The sequence below is a fragment of the Phyllobates terribilis genome, unplaced genomic scaffold (genome assembly GCF_046119375.1).
Source record: "Phyllobates terribilis strain yellow unplaced genomic scaffold, ASM4611937v1 Scaffold_5__5_contigs__length_657084704, whole genome shotgun sequence".
NCBI lineage: Eukaryota > Metazoa > Chordata > Amphibia > Anura > Dendrobatidae > Phyllobates > Phyllobates terribilis.
Genome location: NW_027362765.1, coordinates 192,723,204 through 192,746,519, shown reverse-complemented (window position 1 = coordinate 192,746,519; position 23,316 = coordinate 192,723,204).

Here is a 23,316-nt window from a genome sequence, read left to right as displayed (position 1 = left end):
CAAGCATTGACTGTGCAGACGGCACTTCTGAGCAGCAACTAGCGGTATTGGAGCCCAGGGTAAATACTAAAAACAGAGGAGCCAGAGGTGTAATTGGAGCAACTTTAAAATCTGTAGAAGTGTGAATGTGGACAGAGCAGGAGAATTTGCCGGACACACAGCAGGGGAACAGCTGACGTTACTGAACCCCAATAACACGGCAGCAAGTGTTGACTGTGCAGACAGCACTTCTGAGCGCCAACTGGCAGTGTTGGAGCTCAGGGATAATACTGAAAACAGAGGAACCAGAGGTGTAATTGGAGCAACTTTAAAATCTGTAGTAGTGTGAATGTGGACAGAGCTGGAGAATTTGCCGGACACACAGCAGGGGAACAGCTGACGTTACTGAACCCCAATAACACGACAGCAAGTGTTGACTGTGCAGACAGCACTTCTGAGCGCCAACTGGCGGTGTTGGAGCTCAGGGATTACAGTTCAGGTGGTAGAAACATGAACACAACAGGAGACCTGGATACTGTTGCCAACCAATTATTTATTCTGGAACAGGACTGGCAAATTCATGAGAGATCCAGGCCTTGTTCATTTTGAAAAAAGTAAGGCGGTCAACGTTATCGGAGGATAGTCGCATGCGACGGTCTGTTAGTACACCACCTGCGGCACTAAAGACGCGTTCCGATAATACACTAGCAGCAGGGCAAGCTAGCACCTCCAATGCATACTGGCTAAGCTCTGGCCATGTATCCAGCTTACAGACCCAAAACTTTAAGGGAGAAGAGCCGTCTGGGAGTACACTGAGAGGGCAAGACATGTAGTCTGTCACCATCTGACGGAAACGTTGCCTCCTGCTGACTGGAGCCGTCTGTGATGGTGTAGACATTTGCGGCGGTGGGGAAAAAACTTTGCCACATTTGGGCCATACTGGTCTTGCCTTGTGCTGAGGCGCTGCTTCTGCTCCCTCTTTGTGAAGAGCTTCCTCCACTGCCTCGACGCACTGAGATGCTTTGTAAAGCACTAGCAGCACTGCTCTCGGTTGGAATGGAGAACATGATGGAATGCACCAGTGAGTCTTGGTACTCCCGCATTTTACGCTCCCGGTTCAACGGTGTTATGTGGCTTTGTAAGTTGTCCCGGTAGCGAGGATCTAGGAGGGTGGACACCCAATAATCAGCCGTGTTGAGAATGTGGGCGATGCAGCGGTCGTTTCACAGGCACTGCAGCATGAAATCAAGCATGTACTGCAGACTGCCAACTGGCCAAGAAACGCTGTCCCCTGCTTGAGGCGTGATCTCTGCCTGCTCTGCATCACCCCACCCTCGCTCTAGATATTGACTACTAGAGCATTGTGTACCTCCCTCCTCTGGACAGATGTCTTCCTCCTCCATTGACTCCTCCTCATCCTCCTCACAAAGTGTCCCCTGCCTAGGCCTTTGTGAGGAACCACGTTGCGCAGACTGTAGAGAATCAGATGGCATTTGTGACTCCTCATCCTCCACCTCTTCCAAAACCTCCTCCCTTAGTGCTTGCAGTGTTTTTTCAAGCAGGCAGATAAGGGGGATAGTCATGCTGACTAGTGCATCATCTGCACTCGCTATCCGCATGGAATAATTGAAGGCACGCAAAACGTGGCAAATGTCCTTCATAGAGGCCCACTCAGTGGTGGTGAAGTGTGAACGGCGCGCACTGCGACTTGTTTGCGCCTGCGGCAACTGGTGCTCCATTACTGCTGTCTGCTGCTCACACAACCTCTCCAACATATGTAACGTTGAATTCCACCTGGTGGGTAGGTCACATATGATGCGATGTTCCGGAAGACGTAATCGGCGCTGCAGAACTGCAATGCGCGATTTTGCGTTGCTGGAACGCCGCAAATGAGCGCACTCTATGCGGACCTTGTGAAGCAGTGCATCAAGATCCGGATAGTCCCTCAAAAAACTCTGTTCGACCAAGTTGAGCACATGTGCCAGACATGGGATGTGAGTGAGGTTGCCTAGGCCCAGAGCTGCCACCAGATTTCGGCCATTGTCACACACTACCATGCCTGGCTGGAGATTCGCTGGCACAAACCACACGTCGCTCTGCTGCTTGATGGCATTCCAGAGCTCCTGCGCTGTGTGGCTTCGATTCCCCAAAGAAATTAATTTTAATACGGCCTGTTGACGTTTGGCCATGGCTGTGCTCATATTGGTCACCATAACAGGTAACCGTTCACGGGTCGATGTGGAGGTAGACCGTGACGGCTCCTGCAGCGCTGATTCAGAGGAACTGGAGTATGAGGAGGAGTCAATGTGTACAGACTGGATTCCTGCAATCCTTGGAGTTGGCAGAACACGTACAGCGCCACTCTCAAGATCTGTACCCGGCTCCACAACATTTACCCAATGGGCAGTGAGGAAAGGTATCGTCCCTGTCCATGCTTACTGGTCCACGCATCAGTGGTCAGGTGGACCTTGCTACTGACGGCGTTTTGTAGCGCATGTTTAATTTTTCCCTCCACATGATGTTGCAGGGCAGGGACGGCTTGCCTGCTGAAATAAAAGCGACTGGGCACGTTGTATTGTGGGACTGCCAATGCCATAAAGTTACGGAAGGTGTCAGTCTCCACCAGCCTGAATGATAGCATTTCAAGGGCCAGTAGTTTAGCAATGCCAGCATTCAGAGCCTGTGCTCGGGGGTGGTTTGCCGAGTATGGGCGCCTTTTCTCCCATGCCTGTGCTAACGATGGCTGTAGACTTGCCTGGGAGTGTGAGGATGACAGGGAAAGTGGTGCTGTGGGTGGAATTACACTGTGTCTCTGTACAACAGTGCCAGAGATTCTTCCCTGGCGATCCTGTGAGGAAGCCGAACCAGCTGTGTGTGAGCTGGAGGAAGAGGCTACAACACAAGCTGAAGAGGTGGTAGGTGGCGCTGTAGGTTGGCCTAGGTCTTCAGTGTGTTTTTGTAACTTCACCACGTGCTTGGTCCACACATGTTTCCACATATTTGTGGTATTGAGGTTGCTGACACTTTTCCCTCTTTTCACCTTCTGATTACACAGCTTGCATTTGACAAAGCAAATGTCATCTGCAACTGTATCAAAAAAGTACCAGGCACTGCAAGTCTTGGGAGCGCCCGCTTTGGATTTTGGAAGAGCCATGCTCCTAATGGGTGCCGAAGTGGAGGCTACAGGCAACCAAGTCTGCCCCCTCCCTCTCCCTCCTTTTTGGGCCGTTCGGGGAATCTCTTCCTCAGAGCTGCTCCCACCACCTTCCTGTCCCTCACGCCATGATGGGTCAAGGACCTCATCATCTACACCACCCTCTTCAAACAACTGCTTCTCCTGGGTAGTCTCGACAGCACAGTGCGCACCAGAAAGTGGCACCTGAGTCTCATCATCAGATGCTTACTGAGGTGTGCTGCTGACAATAGGCACTGACCCACCCGCCTCTTCAGATTCAGAGAGACAAAACGGTTGTGCATCACTGCATACTACCTCTTCTTCAAATTCTCAAATTCTGCTTGGCTGGCCCCCTCTTTCCAAGCCAAGAGATTCAGAGAACAGAAGTAGAGATGGCTCCTGTCCAGGGCTCTCTGACTGCCTAGGCAATTTGGCAGGTCGTGAAGAGACAGATGGGTGCTCTTCAGTGCTCAGGACCTGAGAGGATCTGGAACTAATTTTAGACGATGCGTTAGCGGCCATCCATCCGACAATGGCTTCAATTTGGTCCTCCCGCAGCAGTGGGGTACGGCTAGCTCCTACAAAGCTGCACATAAAGGACTGTTCCCTGGTAAAACTGGGGGATGCTGAGTCACTGGTGCCCGCAGCAGGCACAGAATCCCCACGTCCTCTCCCTGCAGGCACAGAATCCTCACGTCCTCTCCCTGCAGAAACTCCACGCCCACGACCACGACCACATGCCTTACTCCCTGCCTTCTTCATCTTGGTAGACTGATAAAGATAGGCAGAAAAGTACTAAGGGCTTAGTGTGCTTATTCCTGAACAGCTGCTAACAGGTATAAGAAACACTAATTTTATAAAGTGTGGACTAGACTTTAATATGAGCTAATGTGGCCTACACAACTGTAAAGTGGAGTGTTTGGTGAACTTTATTTAGTTTTTTTTTGTCACAAAAAGACACTGGATCTGCCCAAAGATGTAATACCGATAGTATCACAAACTTTTTGTAGCTATTACAATGTAGGAAGGTAATCTACAATGCAATAGATGAGGCTACAAAAAATAGGCTAATACTAATCTGGCTGGGGCTGCAGGGCACAATGCTGCAGAAAGGCTCCTCTATCTACTCCTATATAGTGTATTTGGAACCAATGTAGCTGAATACGGATGGAACCACCACACTAATAGGAGATATCAGGAAAAATGTTCAATTAGCAAAAAAGGACAATGTATGAGGCAGTGACGCACGCTGAGCGCACTACAACCAGACGTGGCTGAAACACACACTACAGCGTGAGCTGCACTCACACACCAGACCTTGCAGACAGCGGTGAACAGTACAGATGCAGAGCACTGTGCTCTAGCGCTGCAAGACAAAAAAAAATTCTCTATCTACTCCTATATAGTGTGTTTGGAACCAATTTAGCTGAATACGGATGGAACCACCACACTAATAGGAGATATCAGGAAAAATTATGAATTAGCAAAAAAGGACAATGTATGAGGCCGTGACACACACTGAGTGCACTACAACCAGACGTGGCTGAAGCACACACTACAGGGTGAGCTGCACTCACACACAGAGACCTTGCAGACAGCGGTGAACAGCACAGAGAACTGAGCACTAGCGCTGCAAGATACAGCAATTTATAAAGTAGCTTGGGTAAAGCAGAATAGACCAAATAGGTAGCTAAAACTGTCCCTCAGAACAACAGCGTCCTATCCCTAACTGAATTCACAGCAGAGTGAGCTCAAAATGGCTGCGGTGGCTTTTATAGTGCATCATGACATAATTTCAGCAGCCAATCACAGCCATGCCATTAGTTAAGATGCCTACATGCCTAACAGGATGTGCCCACACTTCTTAGGATCCTCATTGGCTGAATAAAATGAAACTGGCTCATTGCATTATAGGAACTTCCAATTCCGGTATACGATATTGTAAAAGTATCGGAATTAAGTATCGGAATTCCGATACTGCGAATATTGGCCGATACCCGATATTTCAGTATCGGAATGCTCAACACTAGTGAGGACACAGTAGGTGAGGGTAGAGCTGGTTGTGCAGCAGTATGGTGGAGCGAGGGTTACTGCAGGTTGTAGGATTGTTGGAAGAGGTGGGTCTTCAGGTTCCTTTTGAAAGTTTTCACGGTAGGCGAGAATCTGTTGTGTTGGGGTAGAGAGTTCCAGAGTAGGGGGGGTGCATGGGAGAAATCAGGTTAGTGCAGACAGGAATGGCAGGATAAATCACACATATGGAAAGCTGGGTGTCGTACCAGGTTAGTGCAGACAGGAATGGCAGGATAGATCACACATATGGAAAGCTGGGTGTCGTACCTGCAAGAAGAATAGACAAATGGACATGCTGATTAGAGTGCGATGATCATAGATGACAAGATGCAGACTGTATACATATTATTAAATTATGGATTAATTCAATGCTGCACTTGTATGATCCACACTTGGTGATACACACTGCCAGAATATGCATATTATAGGTACCTATTCACTCATCCTGTCAAAAATATCAGATTTGCTGTACAGAACAACTTTAAAATTAGTCACTACCAATTTCAGTGCCTTCTCTTTGGAATAGCATTTGCTCCTCGAATTTTTACAAAAATTGTGGCAGAGATCATGGCTTTTCTAAAGGGCAAAGGAGATTTTCTATTAAAAGCAACTCTCCTCAGTAGCTTCAATGTCACCTGGATTTAACTATCTCTGTTCTGTTATGGATCCGGGTGGTGGAACTTCTGTGCTGAGATACAAAGAGGGACCAGAGGGGCGTAACTAAGTGCCTACCCAGACCGACCCTGGCCACACGGCAGCTTAGTCGACTTCGTGAACTAAGGAGGGACCGGGAAGGTGAACCAGGTGCCACTCTGGGACCAACCTTGTGTTAGAACAGGCGATTCCCACGGGACTGATGGCCGAAGCCGACAGGCACAGCAGATGAGCACGGCTGGCAGACAGGTAGGCGATGCGGGTAGGCAAGCAGGCGGGCACGGCTGATAGACAAGTTGGCGGGCACGGCTGATAGACAGGCTGGCGGGCATGGCTGATAGACAGGCTGGCGGGCACTGGAACCTGATTGCTGAGGAGTGTGTTAGCACACAAACAACAACCTTGCACAGGCACCTCCATTTTGGAGGAGGTGCCTTATATAGGAGTAGTCCTCCGGCCATTGGCCGGGGACTCTTTAGGATGGTGTACGCGGCCCCTTTAAGAGGGAGGGAGCGCACTTGCCCCAAGTACAGTGCCCGGGGAACTGCGCGTGGTGGTCGCACCCCGGGCAGATGCAGCAAGGGAGCTGGAGGACACCGGAACGGGGCTGCGGCGGTGAAGGGATCGGCGTCTCTGCCCTGCAGGAGGCAGAGACGCCGATGCTACATGTTCTATCAACATTGGGTTGGATCATAAATTAAAAAAAATCAGATTTTGCTCAAGAAACTTGGAAAGTTATTCTAGTGATTTTTCTAGATTCAAGACGCCTTTTTCCTTCCACATCAGAAACAAAAAAAAATCAGGAAAAAGATATTAGCTTTTCAAAGCAAACATGGTGTGCACTAAGAGAAGCAATGAAAGTCTTATGTCTCATGACTTCCTGTTGTACTGTGAAGACAGTTTCACTCTAGGAGCATACAAGGAACACTTTCTTACTGGGACAAAAATCTGGACTTGTTAGACAAGAAAATTTTGCTTCCAGTGTCAGTGAAAGAATCTTGAGACTAATGGGTTTCTCCAAGAACTCTACAGTAAGGAAGGCCTTGGATCCTTTACCCATATATCACGGATGCCAGCCTCAAAGGTTGGGGGTCATTGTTTCAGGAAAATTAAAACCAGTATGGGAAACTCTCCAAAAATGTCAAGGTTCTCTTCAGAATCAACACATAAGGGTGTTATCAGATAATATTACAGCAACATATCCTTTCTTTGCCATCAGTGAGGATCAAGTTATCGTCACCTTCAGTCTCTAGCCACAGAAATATTCAATTGGGCAGAAAGAACAGGCATTTCCATTTCGGCAGTCCATCTGATCTGGGAAAATCGCACAACAGATTTCCTCAGACAGAAGACTATAGACCCTGCAGAATGATTTTAAAACCGCGTTACATTTTACCAATTGTATACAAATATCAAAGACTGACTGTCAATTCCAAACTAAAAAACCTGATTTTTAAATAATTAATAATTGCATTTTATTACATGAAATAAGTATTTGATCACCTACCAACCAGCAAGAATTCTGGCTCTCACAGACCTGTTAGTTTTCCTTTATAAGCCCTCCTACTCTGCACTCATTACCTGTATTAATTGCCCCTCTTTGAACTTGTTACCTGTATAAAAGACACCTATCCACACACTCAATCAATCACACTTCTCCACCATTGCCAAGACCAAAGAGCTGTCTAAGGATACCAGGGATACAATTTTAGGCCTGCACAAGGCTGCAGGACAATAGGCAAGCAGCTTGTTGAGAAGGCAACAACTGTTGGTGCAATTATTAGAAAATGGATGAAACACAAGATGACTGTCAATCTTCCTTGGTCTGGTGCTCCATGAAAGACCTCTCCCCGTGGGGTAAAGATGTTTCTGAGAAAGGTCAGGAATCAGCCCAGAACTACACTGGAGGACCTGGTCAATGACCTGAAGAGATCTGGAACCATAGTCTCAAACATCCATTAGTAACACACTATGCCGTCATGGATTAAAATCCTGCAGGGCACCAAAGGTCCCCCTGCTCAGGCCAGCACATGTTCAGGCCTGTTTCAAGTTCATCAATGACCATCTGGATGACCCAGAGGAGGCATGCGAGAAGGTCATGTGGTCAGATCAGACCAAAATAGAACTTTTTAGTATCAACTCCACTCGATGTGTTTTGGAGGAAGAAGGAGGATGAGTACAACCCCGAGAAAACCATCCCAACCGTGAAGAATGGTGTGGGAAACATCATACTTTGGGGTTGCTTTTCTGCAAAGGGGACAGGACGACTGCACCGTATTGAAGGAAGGATGGATTGGGTCATGTATTACAAGATTTTTGCCAACAACTTCCTTCCCTCAGTAAGAGCATTGAAGATGGGTCGTTGCTGGGTCTTCCTGCATGACAATGACCCAAAAGACACTGCCAGGGCAACTAAGAAGTGACTCCGTAAGACGCATTTCAAGGTCCTGGAGTGGCCTTGCCAGTCTCCAGACCTGAATCCAATAGAAAATCTTTGGAGGGAGCTGAAACTCAATGTTGACCACCAACAGCATCGAAACCTGAAAGATCTGGAGAAGATCTTTATGGATGAGTGGGCCAAAGTCCCTGCTGCAGTGTATGCAAACTTGGTCAAGAACTATAGGAAACGTCTGACATCTTTAATAGCAAACAAAGGTTTCTGTATCAAATATTAAGTTCTGTTTTTCTATTGTATCAAATACTTATTTCATGCAATAAAATGCAAATTAATTATTTAAAAATCATACAATGTGATTTTTTTGGATTTTTTTTTAGATTCTGTCTCTCACAGTTGAAGTGTACCTACGATAAAAATTACAGACCTCTCCATTCTTTGTAGGTGGGAAAACTTTTAAAATCGAAAGTGTATCAAATACTTATTTCCCCCACTGTATAACTAACAAAATTTCACTCTGTGACGCTATAGCATTCAAACATGAAGTATATGTCAATTCATGTATGCCCAGCTGCCACAACAAGGCAATTTCCTTTCTTGAAAACCTAGCCTAATGTGATTCCTCTCCTGGGCTGATAGTCTACATTTATATGAGTATGTAGGATCCTGCAATTAAAACCGTCATATGCTGATCGATTGAGCGCTTGGTCAGAGAGCCTGTGTATACAAATTTCAAAGACTGACCATCACTTCCAAACAGAACAGGTGTGAACAGGTGCATACTAAAAGTAGCTAAGTTTCTTAGTTTTTTCCTATTTTCTAGAGCAACGTTATTTGTTAGTTATATATGTAGATGGCTAATCCTTTTCATAGGATTGGGACATAGACTTGGCATACTCCTTTCTTCCAATTCCTCACACTGCATCAATCCTAAAAAAATCCAGGAAGGGTCAGCCAGAGTGATATTGATTGTCCCTTTGTGACCAAAACAAGCTAGTTTTCATTCTTGAAGCATCAAGCTGTAGTACAGCCAATCTTTCTTCCGCCTTCTGGAGGATCTCCTGACCCAGGGGCCACTCCGACACCAGTATGCAAGAAACTTGAACTTATCAGTCTAGACACTGAGAGGGAAAGACTGAAGTCCCAGTGACTCTTCTGAATGGTAGTTCATGTAATATCTTCCATCTAGAAGAGTAGGAAGGACGTAGCTTCAGCAATTTCCCAAAAAAAATCTGGATTTTTTTTTTCTCAGCAAGAAGCACTTTTTCACTCTTGGATGTTATAAGAGTGGTTCTCCACTATGTTGAGATTACAAGACCTTGGTGACTAGATCCTAACCCGCTCGTCCAGTTCAGTGGGAGAAACAAAAGGAAGATTTCCAAGACAACATTGGCAACATAGATAAAATCAATGATTCATCAATCCTATACTGTCAGAGGCAAAGATCCTCCTTTGAACATCTGAACCCATTCTATCACAGCAGTCTCCACATCATGGACTGAAAGAGCAGAGGTATCAATAAACTAGATTTGTGAAGCAGCAATATGGTCAAACGTGAAGACATTTTGTAGACATTAGACAATGTTGTCTAATCAGCAGACAAAACTTGAACAAAAATTCCTACAAGTGGTGACCCCACCCTAAAGTTATTCATTTAGTATTACTCTTGGTGTGCTGTCAGGAGGGACATCCTAGATCCTGGAGAGGAGGAATTAGTCCTACCGATAATTGTATTTCCAGGAGTCCATCATGACAGCATCCTTATGTGGCACCCCAGGGGTCTGGTTACCACAATAATAGAAATATTACGTCTGAAAGCAAGTGGGAGGTTTCCTGGTCAGGAGCCCTTAAACATGCAACACCTCCTGTCCCAGACCAGATGGGGGAGGAACCTGCCCTATATGAACTGGATCTGGGGCGGGGTTAATGGAGTCAGAGCCTGGAGTTTGTTCCAGTCACAGGGAAAGTAACAGCAAGGAGCTCTGTAGGAGCAGGAGCTGAAGACCAGGGACTTGAGCTAAGCGGAGTTCGTCCTGGCAGAAGATGCTAAGAACCGGACACAGGAGTCCGAGGCTGTGGGGACTTATACATACCCAGCAGCAGAAACCCGCCGGCAGGGGATTTCAGGTCCTCTGGCCATAGAAGCCCGGAGGCTCAGTCACGAGCAAGGGACCAGCACCGCCATCGAGGAGCAGGGGCTATCAGAAGGCCCCAAGTCACCAGCCATACGGGTGAGCACCAAACGGTACACTCAGGGACATGGGCTACTTCCACTCGCTTACAGCAAGGTAGCCAGGAAGAGTGCAGATAGATGGGGAGGCCTACAACTCCACCTGGCCAGGGGAACTCCAGTTTGCTCACAGACTGACCAGGCCTCTTATGCTAGCCAGTAGTCCTGGAAGGGTCTGCCTTATCATCATCAGTAAAGAAACTGAACTGCACTGCAAAGCCTCTGAGTCGTTCCTGCTGCGCTCGTGCACCATCACTCCCATCATTCACACTCACTACCCTGAGGCTATACTCCTCCCGTGGGGAGTTATACTACACTCTGCTGCCCTCACAACATCAGCCTCAGAGGTCTGCTCAGCAGCGGCGGTTCTTATTGACCACAATCCACGGGTGGCGTAGTCGGACATTGCATTATACTGATACAAAGACTGCCACAATATTGGTCTGGCCACCCTGGGCCATGGGACCGGGTCGCCACTACTACTCCCAGCATTGCCCTGAAGTCCGGTCCCGGGTGCCCCACGGCCCAGGGGGCACGTCACTTACATTCTCTCACATGGAAAGTTTTTGCTATGTAAGTTCAACATACCGGTATGTTAAAAAAACTCTCCGTAAATGGGTTGCATTAATTCTGATGTGGTACTTTGAAAAGTCACTGGAGGGTGATGGTGAGAGAGTCAATTTAACTACTTGTGCTTGTTCCTGTCCCTATAGAGATGAGAAGGACAACCTCTTGGTGTGCTATCAGGAAGGACTACTGAAAATACAATTCCTGGTTGGACTAATTCCTCTTTTTCCCACTATTGTGAAGCCCATAAAATGCCCATCTCTACTATCTTTTAGTAATAAAACTATGCCAAATGTAGATATTAGAGGGCACCTGATTATAAACCAAAGCCAGTATGGTTAAAGGATATTAAGCTTCGAAGGACGGATTAAACCTTAATCTTCTCGTTAAAGACTAATCAGTTAGTTAATCCCTATTTACCGTACAGTGTAATCTTCTTAACACAATTATTTTTTTATGTGGACAAGCAAGAGTGAGTTTTCTTTTTTTTTCTACTCTGAATTTAGTGAGAAAGATGAATGAGAGAGCAGGGCACTTACTGCTTCAATAAATAACCCCAAAAATTTCAATAGAACTAGTTTAAAGGGAACTGTATCCCCCTCCCCCAAGCCACTGCAGACCCTCTCCTCTCGCCCCAAAAAATGCGATTTACCTGCAGGTATAATGTTAATCTGCAGGTAAATAGAATTTTAATTAGGTTTTGCTGTGTTTAATATAAGCACAAATACAGGAAGAAAAATAAGTTTTATTCTCCCTGCAGCATCCCGTCATCGGGGCAGTGCAGGGAGCTGTAACAATAAGTACTAACTACACTGAGCCAGGCTGTAATAATTCACCGTGTACCTTTAGTGATGGTCTGCACACGCTGAAAAGCAGGCTGCCATTCAAGGTGCGGGAGAGTGATTACAGTGCATTTACGGTATAGTCAGCGGTGACTGGGGCAGCCCTCTGCACCGGCCTGATGACTGAAAGCGAGTGACTGCAGGGAGAATGAAACTTAAAAGGGTTGTCCACTGCTGGACAACCCTATCTTAATCCATTCCGGTCCTGTTAAAATGAACAGCGTATACTCCCCACCCGCAGCAGTGTCATTATAGCTGCTGTTCCTGTCAGCTGCAGCTCATCTATATTCCATCAGAGCGGACGACGTTCTAAAAGGCTGACGTGCGGTCACTGATTGGTGCGTCACGTGTTGGCTGCCGGGAACAGTGGCCCTGCTGCACGAGACACTGCTTTTATTTTAATTCTGGTCCTGAATTGATTTAGCTGGTGTTGTCTGGTAGTGAACAACCCATTTTAATTACTATTTGCCTGCATGTATAGTGGGTACGGAAAGTATTCAGACCCCTTTAAATATTTCACTCTTTGTTTCATTGCAGCCATTTGGTAAATTCTAAAAAGTTCTTTTTTTTTCTCATTAAAGTACACTCTGCACCCCATCTTGACTGAAAAAAACAAAAATGTAGAAATTTTTTAAAATTTATTAAAAATGAAAAACTGAAATATCACACGGTCATAAGTATTCAGACCCTTTGCTCAGATACTCATATTTAAGTCACATGCTGTCCATTTCCTTGTGATCCTCCTTGAGATGGCTCTACTCCTTCATTGGAGTCCAGCTGTGTTTAATTAAACTATCTGACTAGACTGCTTCCTGCCTCGCTCAACACACTTGCATTCAGTGAGGCCATGCCCATCTAGTTGGATTGTGGCTATGAGAATTCATATTGCATACTTGCAATACATGACTGTCATCCCTAGTGCTGACTTCAGAGAATAATCACAGCGCGCAGTGCGAGAGATATCAGGATTCACTTCACAAGTCTGCAATCCCATATAGCGACTGCAGACTTGTTGTTTTAGGCTACACAAGCCCTTTAATGGAGCTTCAATGCAGGTGGTGGAAGAGTTGATGATATCAATTTTCAGACTGTCCTTCAGAATTATCTATTCCTGCTGTACTAAGAAACCATCTAAATATAAATCTTGATGCAAACACTAAGGATTAACAACAACTTGGATGACACAAGATTCATTAAAGCAAGAAGCTATGGACTATTCATAAAATACTGTCAAGAAGGCATCACCAAATGAAAACAAATTCTATTACCTAAAAGTAAAGCTGAAAATGTCCCTCACATGATGGAGTTTGACATTTTTTTTGTTTGTTTTCATAAGTTCACTGTTCTGTGTTCTATACACAAGAAGCAATTTATGCACCATCATTTCTGTCATAATCCTAAAAATATTCAAATACCAACATTTTTATTTCATATTCTATGTAGCAAATAGTGATGAACGAGCATGCATAGTTTAACCCTTTAACCGAGCATGCTCAGATGCTTACCAAGTATCTTCGGCGTACTCGTATATTATGTTCGAGTCTCTGCGTCTGCGTGATTTGCGGCTGTTAGACAGCCTCAACACATGCAGGGATTGCCTGTTTGTTAGGGAATTCACACAAGTTTTTTTTTACAATTTTCAATGTTAAAATAGAAATAAATTGATTACTTTTTTATTGGTAAGAAAAGTAAATGATGAACTTTGATATGCCAGCACTATGCATAACATATGAAGCATATTTATCAAAACTGTCTAATTCTTACACAGAGACAATTTCTTATTTCCCAGAGGAGCATTGCGGCTTAAAAGTCTCCTCACCTTGACATGCTTAACGTGTCACTCTCCGCAAGGAGAAACATTACCCCACGGATACCGGTCTGACGCCTCTCACCCAGCCAAACCAGAACTCACACTTTGCACTGAGGAGGGGCAATACCTCGAAACACAGTGTCTGAAAATTGAGTTTCTGGTTCTGGCTTTTATCCTAAGTCAAGTGACAAGGCTCGTTAAAGGGTTGATATTGACTTTTAGGATTGCTACTTCCTATAGGTGACACTAGAGTTCTAGTTCTCTTCCTCTCTGAAGAGACAATTGCATGATGTTGAGTTTGAAACTTAAAATGTGCCGCAAATTTGTTTATTGGATTTATTACTACAAAGAGTGGCAGAACAGAGATTTAAGACTAACAATATTAAAAAATATGATCACCACCATCTTTAGCATTATCACCACCGGCATCTGCCACATTGTTGGTTGGAAGAAACATGTAGCTGAAGATATTATTCCTGTCACATACAAAGAGTTATATATATTACATTACACAGATGTCTTCCTGAACGTAGGTGATCTGAGAGTGAAGTTGAAACGCAAAAAGTGAACAATCACCTCATGCCTCTCCAGAACATCACAATATTTAATATCCTGCAATAAAATTAATTTGCTTCAATTTGATAAGAACTGGATAATTTCCAGCCACCCAAACGCAGTCTGAAAGTGATTCAATCAAGAAAAGAATAGAAGATAATGTTACAGGGCCTTTCTTAGGTCAATGAGAATTGGCCTTTTTTTAGTATTCTTTAATATAAGCTCCCATAAAAATTATTAACCAGCTCCTTAATGGGGACATTGGAAAGCTGTCTCATGTTACATCAGAATTGAGATCATCCCAATATTGGAAATTTTCAGAAGTCTGAAACAATTTAGAAATTAGCATGAATTATACGGTCGTGTTAATTGAGGAACATCATACTATCCATAGTTGTACTGAGATAGCATACTGAAAATCCATTTACAACAAGATAGGTCCAAATACTTTATATCTCAGGGATATTTTTAATATGAAAATATAGCAGTAAAATCTACAAAATATTTTCAACATTAGATACAATTACAAGTTAGTAACATAGACATATTTTTATTTGTAAGGGACAATTGTATAGTTGCCTTAGAGAAAGGTCAGAGCCCTGCTATGGGGTATATGATTGAGTGATTGCATTGACATCCCTCACTCTTATCTGTCCAACATTGAAACTGTCACCTTGCAAATATAGTGTAGCATGGTGAGGCTTAGATGCACTACATGTCATAGTAACTCACCAGGTTTGGCTACCAATGGATAGGAAATTCTAAATTTACCAACATTTACATCCTTAGGCCTCATTCAGACATAGTCTATGGGGCCATTCACATGTCCTTGATTGCGGTCAGCAGTAAATCGCGGAGACTTGTTTGATTTTGATTTGTGGGTTGGATCAAAATTTTCATTGTAAGTCTATGAGTCTGTGAAAAAAGGTCTAATTTTCATGGACTTTCAGAAAGGAGAAGGTGGAGAAGCTTTTTTTGCCTCCACATAAGAGAAAAACTGACACTTGGACCACACTAAGAGCAAACTGTGATCAAAGTCTGATCAAAGTTTGATCAAAATAATATGTCCATTGTTCTCATAGGTGGACGACTGAATGAGGCCTAAAGGGTAGGTGCACATGTTGAATATTTGCAGCAGATTTTCTGCACTTAAAATCAGTGTTGGCAGGAAAAATGCTGCATAAAATGCGCACATTTTTTATGTGTTTTTACTGGCGTTTTTTCCCCATTCATTAGAATGGGTGAAAAAAGCTGCAAAAATGCTGAATGTATTGAAATGCTGCAGATTTGAAAAATACTTTAATTGTTCAAATCCATAAGAAAAAAAGGAGCATGTACATGGTATTTCAGAAATCTCATTTACTTTGCTGGGACTGTAAACTACATCATTTTCTACCCCTGAAAAATGTGCAAAAAAACTGGCAAAAAACCCAGCATACTACCAAGCCCTAAAAGCTGGACATTTATACTCCCCCACCCCCAATAGCCCCTGAGAAGGACCCTAAACTGCCTACTTTTTTTAGCAAATTTGCAGAAACCCCACCCAATCTTGCAATCTGGACAAGGTTTATGCAATTTTGCTCCAAAATGGGTATTTTGGGACCTGCATCTATTTTACTACTAATAAACGGGATCAATTTAGTGTTAATTAGTAGTGATGAGTGAGCACTAAAATGCTCGGGTACTCGTTGCTCGGGTCAATCAAATTGGAATACTCGGGTGCTCGACCCGAGCAACGAGCCCAATGTAAGTGTATGGGAAACTCGAGCATTTTTCAGGCGGCTCCCCCCGGCGGTCTGCATAGGGCCTAAAAATTAACCAAATCGATGGGAACAGTGCTCAAATGACATGGGAACAGCATGGGGAAGATCCATGGAAGCATCTCTGACTCCCAGGTCACTGCTGTCAACAATGTTGTCAGAGGTATTACGCCACTTTTACGGACTCACAATAAAACATACAAAAACAAATCCATAATGGATTTTCCTGGGAAATATGTTAAGGAACATCCTTTCCAGGGTAATGACTTGTCTATAAGGCAACATACATAACCAAAACCAAAAATACTCCTTCACAACTTGGGCTATGTTTACACGTAGCGTTTTTGATGCGTTTTTGCACTTTTGCATTGCTTTCCACCAAGACAAATGCATTCACTGGGAAATGTCATTTTAACATTTTACAACCTTATCTGGCCATGTGGTGTGTGACACATCATCAGCCACATGCATACAGTGCTGAAAAGACATGGGAACAGCATGGGGAAGACCACTAGAAGCATCTCTGACTCCTAGGTCACTGTCTAAAAGTGTGCCCATCATAAGTGATCCTTGGCTCATGCGAAGATGCCTCCCGCCATACACCTGTCGTTGCAGACTTGCAACAATCACCGTCCACGTCCTTGTCCCAGTGCAGCATTCAGTTGTCCCTACCCGATTCCTTGGAATGCAAGTGCAAATATGCAGCCAGCCAGCCTGCCAAAGGCTGCAATACTATACTGCCAAATTTTTGACAGCTGCATGCACTTGAATGTAGTCTTTTAGGCTCGTGGAGGCGGAAGCTGTCCACAATCTTATGGCGGCGGCGACCTGGTATCCATACTCGATCTCCAGCCGCCACTATTTGTCCCGGTGTTGTCTCCGCCTTCCACAAGCACGGGTCCCACAACATTACCCGTGCCCTACCCAGTGAACTTACTGGGAAGGACCGCCTACCCACAAACATGTGGTCAAGTACACCAGGTCAAGTGAATGTGGCCAGGGACGGTATGGAGCCAGTCCACAGCTTTTTTTGCTGAGTTGTATTTCACCACAGCCATATTCTTTAGCTTGGTGAAAGGACTTGGGAAACAATATCTACCTAGCTGTCATTTCTCCCAGGAAGTCCTCCAAAGCTGCTTTCACTTGAAATGTGGCCTTTTAGGCTCGTTGAACCTCATGCCAGCGGCGGCCGGGTGTCCATACTCGGTCCCCAGCCGCCACTATTTCTCCCGGTATTGTCTCCGCCTTCCACAAGCACGGGTCCCATAACATTACCCGTGCCCTCCCCAGTGAACTTACTGGGAAGGACCGCCTAACCACAAACAAGTGGACAGGTGAATGTGGCCAGGGACAATACAGAGCCAGTCCACAGCTTTTTTTTGCTGAGAGTTGTATTTCACCACCACCATATTCTTTAGCTCGGTGAAAGGACTGGTTGGTATAGAGGGAAACCGTATCTACTCTGCGTGTCATTTCTCCCAGGAAGTCCTCTAATGCAGCTTGTTGCAGAAGCAATGGCAACCCGTCCAACATCCGCGCGCACTTGTCGGTGGTGCTTTGACACACAAACATCTTTCTTTGCGCATTTAATTTCAAGACTACAGAGTTGGGCAATGGCCTGATCTGCAATGCACGTCCGATCCACATTAAAAAAGCAGCCATAGAGTGTCCAGGAACCTTCCCACACAATTTACTTAGCCAGGACTGCTTCTCGGCAGGGTTGGACGGTCCCACCAGAGAATCTTCTGGTGTGCCTTGGCTTCTACATCAGGAGAGTTCATGATTTCGCTAACTTAGCAGCTGCTATGGGGCTCTTGAGCGGGGGAGAAAGGTGAGCCCTCAGAATCAAATCCTCTGGTGGGCCCAATGTTTTTCAATCTGAAACAGCTTCTCAGTGGGAGTTGTATTTCACCACAGCCATATTCTTTAGCTCGGTGAAAGGACTGGCATAGAGGTTCCGCCCATTGTCACACACGACCATGCCTGGTTGTATGTTCAGCGGTGAGAGCCACAGATCAGGCTGCTGTGTTACAACTTTCAAAAACTCTGCAGTGCTGGGCAGTTTGTCACCTAAGTATTAAGCATGCTATCTTCAGCACAGCCTGTTGCCGCATGGCCAAGTTAGTGCATCAGTGCTTTCAGCTTGTGACTGATGTGGTCATTTCGGAGATGGAGGAGGAGGTGCAGGAGCTGAACAATATGATTACATTGAGGTTACATTGGCGACTCTGTTTTTTATACTAAAGAAAGATCCTATTGTTTTTTTTTCTTTTTACGTTATTTTTTAAGACAAATGCATTCACCGGGAAATGTAATTTTAACATTTTATAACCTTTTCTGGCAATTTGGCGTGTGACACATCATCAGACACATTCTGTTTCATCTATGATGGAGGGACTCTGAAAGTCACAAATTCTATTTTTATATGGCCATCAGGCGTCCCTTACTATTCTTAAAAGGCCAGCAGTCGGCCCTCGCTATTGTTAGAGAGCCATCAGCCGGCTATGCTTTGTTGTTCCCATTATTAATGAGTGGGTCTCCTATACTGTTATTGCGTATGCAGTGACTGCAAGGGCTGCCAAAAATTTGGACTCAACCCAATACTCCTTTGAAGAGACATAGAGGAGGGTCTCAGTAAAAAAAAATGTTCCCATTATAAAGGAGCGGGTCTCCTATAGTGGTAATGCCCAGCTGTGACTGCAAGGGCTGCCAAAATTTGGGAAAAACCCCACTAAGAATTTAAAGACACATAGAGCAGGGCCACAGTAACGAGTACGATATGTTCCCATTAGAAAGGAGTCTGCGATACAGTTAAAGGGTATGCAGTGAGTCCAGCGGCTGACCAAATTTAGGAAAAACCCCACTAAGAATTTAAAGACACATAGAGCAGGGCCTCAGTAACGACAAATTCCCATTAGAAAGTAAACAGTCTGCTATACAGTTATAGGGTATGCAGTGAGTCCAACGGCTGACCAAATTTAGGAAAAATCCCACTAAGAATTTAAAGAAACATAGAGCAGGGCCACAGTAACGACAAATTCCCATTACAAAGAAGAGGGTCTCCCATAGCGTTGGCCTATGCATTGAATGCAAAGGCTGCCAAAAATTGGGAGGCACTTCAATGCCCCCTGGAAGAGACTTAGAGGGCCTCATAAAAAATGTTCCCATTAGAAAGGTGCAGGTCTCCTATACTTGTAATGCCCATGCACTAAGTGTATGGGCTGACAAACATTTATCCCTGTGGGGTATACATGAACATACTGTATAAAAAAATTTTTTTACGGGCATCATAAACACCCTTTAAAAAAATTATGTGGGTGTTGCATCACGGACCACGGTCACTCTGGTGGTATGGTGGTTGAGGATGAGGAGAAGGAGGAGGACAAGAGCAAATAGCCAAAATCAGAAAGCGAATACCCATGTGTGGGTGTGAAAAGGTGCATGGGAATACACCTCCCATAAAAAGACACTGGATTTGAGTTTGTTATGCTGCTATCATTTGGTGGTGTTGAGTAGTCTGGCCCAATCCAGCCCTTGTTCATTTTTATAAGAGTCAGCCTGTCAGCATTTTCAGTTGACAGGCGGATGCGCTTATCGGATATAATTCCACCAGCGACACTAAAAACCCGCTCTGATAAAATGCTGGCGGCAGGGCAGGCCAGGACCTGCAAGACATAGAGAGCCAGTTCATTCCACGTATCCACCTTGGATAGCCAATAATTATAAGGCACAGATGAGTCACGGAGTATGTTGGTACGGTCGGCAAGGTACTCCCACAGGATCTTCCAAAAATGTGCACTCCTTGTGAGAGTACTCTGCTCCTCACGGCTTGTGCGATGGGAGGGGCTGAGTAAATTCTCCCAGAACTTTGACAGTGTTCCCCTGCCTCTGCTGGATTGGAGTTGTGTCTCTCTCGCCTGTAGTCCTTGGTTGTCCAACTAACTATGACCTCTGCCGCCAGCGTTTTCAGATGGGAATTTTTTTAATAGTTCTACAACAAGGGCCTTCTGGTACTGCCCCATTTTTGTAGACCTGTCCGCCTCAGAAATAAGAGATATAACGTTCTCCTTGTAGCGTGGGTCTAGAAGTGTCACTAACCAGTAATGACTGTCACCCAAAATTTTGAGAACGCGAGGACCATGGGAAAGGCAGCGTAACATAAACTCAGCCATGCGTGCCAGACTGCTAACAGGCAAGACTTCCATGTCCTCACCAAGAGGAAGAGTGACCATGCTCCCCTTTTCCTCCTCCTCTCTGTCCTCAGGCCATCCACACTGAACAGACGGTATGACAGTTGTGCAGGTAGTACCGTCTATAGCGCATGAAACTAGCTCCTGTTCTTCCTCCTCCTCTTCCTCATTGTCACCCAATCCACGTTGGGATGAGAGGAGGCTGGGCTGTGTGTAATCACCCTGCATGGTTCCTTGCTCCATCTCATCATGCTCCGCCTGCAATGCATCCTATTTGAATGTGAGCAGAGAGCGTTTCAGAAGACAGAGAAGCTGGATGGTGATGCTAATTATGCCATCATCGCCGCTCACCATCTTGGTGGAGTCCTCAAAGTTTTGGAGGATGGTACATATAGTACAGAACAAAAGTTTGGACACACCTTCTCATTTAAAGATTGTTCTGTATTTTCATGACTATTAAAATTGTGCATTCACACTGAAGGCATCAAAACTATGAATTAACACATGTGGAATTATATGCTTAAGAAAAAAGTGTGAAACAACTGAAAATATGTCTTATATTCTAGGTTCTTCAAAGTAGCCACCTTTTGCTTTGATGACTGCTTTGCACACTCTTGGCATTCTCTTGATGAGCTTTAAGAGGTAGTCACCGGAAATGGTCTTCCAACAATCTTGAAGGAGTTCCCAGAGATGCTCAGCACTTGTTGGCCCTTTTGCCTTCACTCTGCGGTCCAGTTCACCCCAAACCATCTCGATTGGGTTCAGGTCTGGTGACTGTGGAGGCCAGGTCATCTGGCGTAGCACCCCATCACTCTCCTTCTTGGTCAAATAGCCCTTACACAGCCTTGAGGTGTGTTTGGGGTCATTGTCCTGTTGAAAAATAAATGATGGTCCAACTAATCGCAAACAGGATGGAATAGCATGCTGCTGCAAGATGCTGTGGTAGCCATGCTCGATCAGTATGCCTTCAATTTTGAATAAATCCCCAACAGTGTCACCAGCAAAGCACCCCCACACCATCACACCTCCTCCTCCATGCTTCACGGTAGGAACCAGGCATGTAGAGTCCATCCGTTCACCTTTTCTGCGTCGCACAAAGACACGGTGGTTGGAACCAAAGATCTCAAATTTGGACTCATCAGACCAAAAGCACAGATTTCCACTGGTCTAATGTCCATTCCTTGTGTTCTTTAGCCCAAACAAGTCTCTTCTGCTTGTTGCCTGTCCTTAGCAGTGGTTTCCTAGCTGCTATTTTACCATGAAGGCCTGCTGCACAAAGTCTCCTCTTAACAGTTGTTTTAGAGATGTGTCTGCTGCTAGAACTCTGTGTGGCATTGACCTGGTCTCTAATCTGAGCTGCTGTTAACCTGCGATTTCTGAGGCTGGTGACTCGGATAAACTTATCCTCAGAAGCAGAGGTGACTCTTGGTCTTCCTTTCCTGGGGTGGTCCTCATGTGAGCCAGTTTCTTTGTAGCGCTTGATGGTTTTTGCCAATGCACTTGGGGACACTTTCAAAGTTTGCCCAATTTTTCAGACTGACTGACCTTCATTTCTTAAAGTAATGATGGCCACTCGTTTTTCTTTACTTAGCTGCTTTTTTCTTGCCATAATACAAATTCTAACAGTCTATTCAGTAGGACTATCAGCTGTGTATCCACCTGACTTCTGCACAACACAACTGATGGTCTCAACCCCATTTAAAAGGCAAGAAATCCCACTTATTAAACCTGACAGGGCACACCTGTGAAGTGAAAACCATTTCCGGTGACTACCTCTTGAAGCTCATCAAGAGAATACTAAGAGTGTGCAAAGCAGTCATCAAAGCAAAAGGTTGCTACTTTGTAGAACCTAGAATATAAGACATATTTTCAGTTGTTTCACACTTTCTTGCTAAGTATATAATTCCACATATGTTAATTCATAGTTTTGATGCCTTCAGTGTGAATGTACAATTTTCAAAGTCATGAAAATACAGAAAAATCTTTAAATGAGAAGGTGTGTCCAAACCTTTGGTTTATACTGTATGTCTGACATCCATGTCCACTCCTGAGGTCTTATGTGTAGAGTATGAACTGAATACCGACGGCCTTGTTGATGCTGGTACTCAACAACTGCCCTCTTCTGCTCACAAATCCTTCCCAACATCTGCAGTGTAGAGTTCCAACGCGTGGGGACATCACACACCAGTCTGTGAGCCGGACACTGCAAACGCTGCTTAAGCACGGCAAGAGCGGTGGAAGCTATAGCTGACTTTCTAAAATGGGCACACAGGCGGTGTACTTTGACAAGCAGATCTGGCAGCTCCAGGTAAGATTTGAGAAATTGCTGAACCACGAGGTTAAGCACATGGGCCAGGCATGGTACCTGTGTGAGCTCGCCTCACCTCAGAGCAGCCACCAGGTTCCGGCCATTGTCACACACGACCATGCCTGGCTGTAGGTTCAGCGGTGTGAGCCACAGATCTGCCTGCTCTTTCAGAGCTGTCCACAACTCTTCAACATTGTGTGGTTTGTCACCTAAGCATATTAGCTTCAACACAGCCTGTTGCTGCTTGGCCGAGGCAGTGCTTCCAGCTTGTGACTGATGTGGTCATTTCGGAGATGGAGCCTGAAGAGGAGAAGGAGGCTGAGGAGGATGAGGTGCAGGAGCTGTAGACTGTGGGGGCAACCCTGATTGACCTAGGGCCCGCAATCCTTGGCGTCAGGAGGACACGTACTGTCCCAAGGTTCGACTGGGTCCCGGCTTCCACTATGTTAACCCAGTGTGCCGTCAACGAGATGTACCGTCCCTACCCACAAGCACTTGTCCACTTGTCCGTGGTGAGGTGGACTTTCCCGGTAACTGCGTTGTTGAGGGCTAATGTTTTGGGACACGTGCTTTTGCAATGCGGGGACGGCACACGGGGAAAAATAGTGGCGGCTGGTGACCGAGGGACCGCCGCCACCATCAGGTTGCGGAATGCTTCCGTCTCCATGGGCCTAAATGGCAACATTTCGAGCGCAAGCAGTCACGAAATGTGGGAACTTAGTAGTGTGGCCTGTGGGGCTTTGGCTCCGTATTTGCGCTTGCATTCCAAGGACTGGGGTAT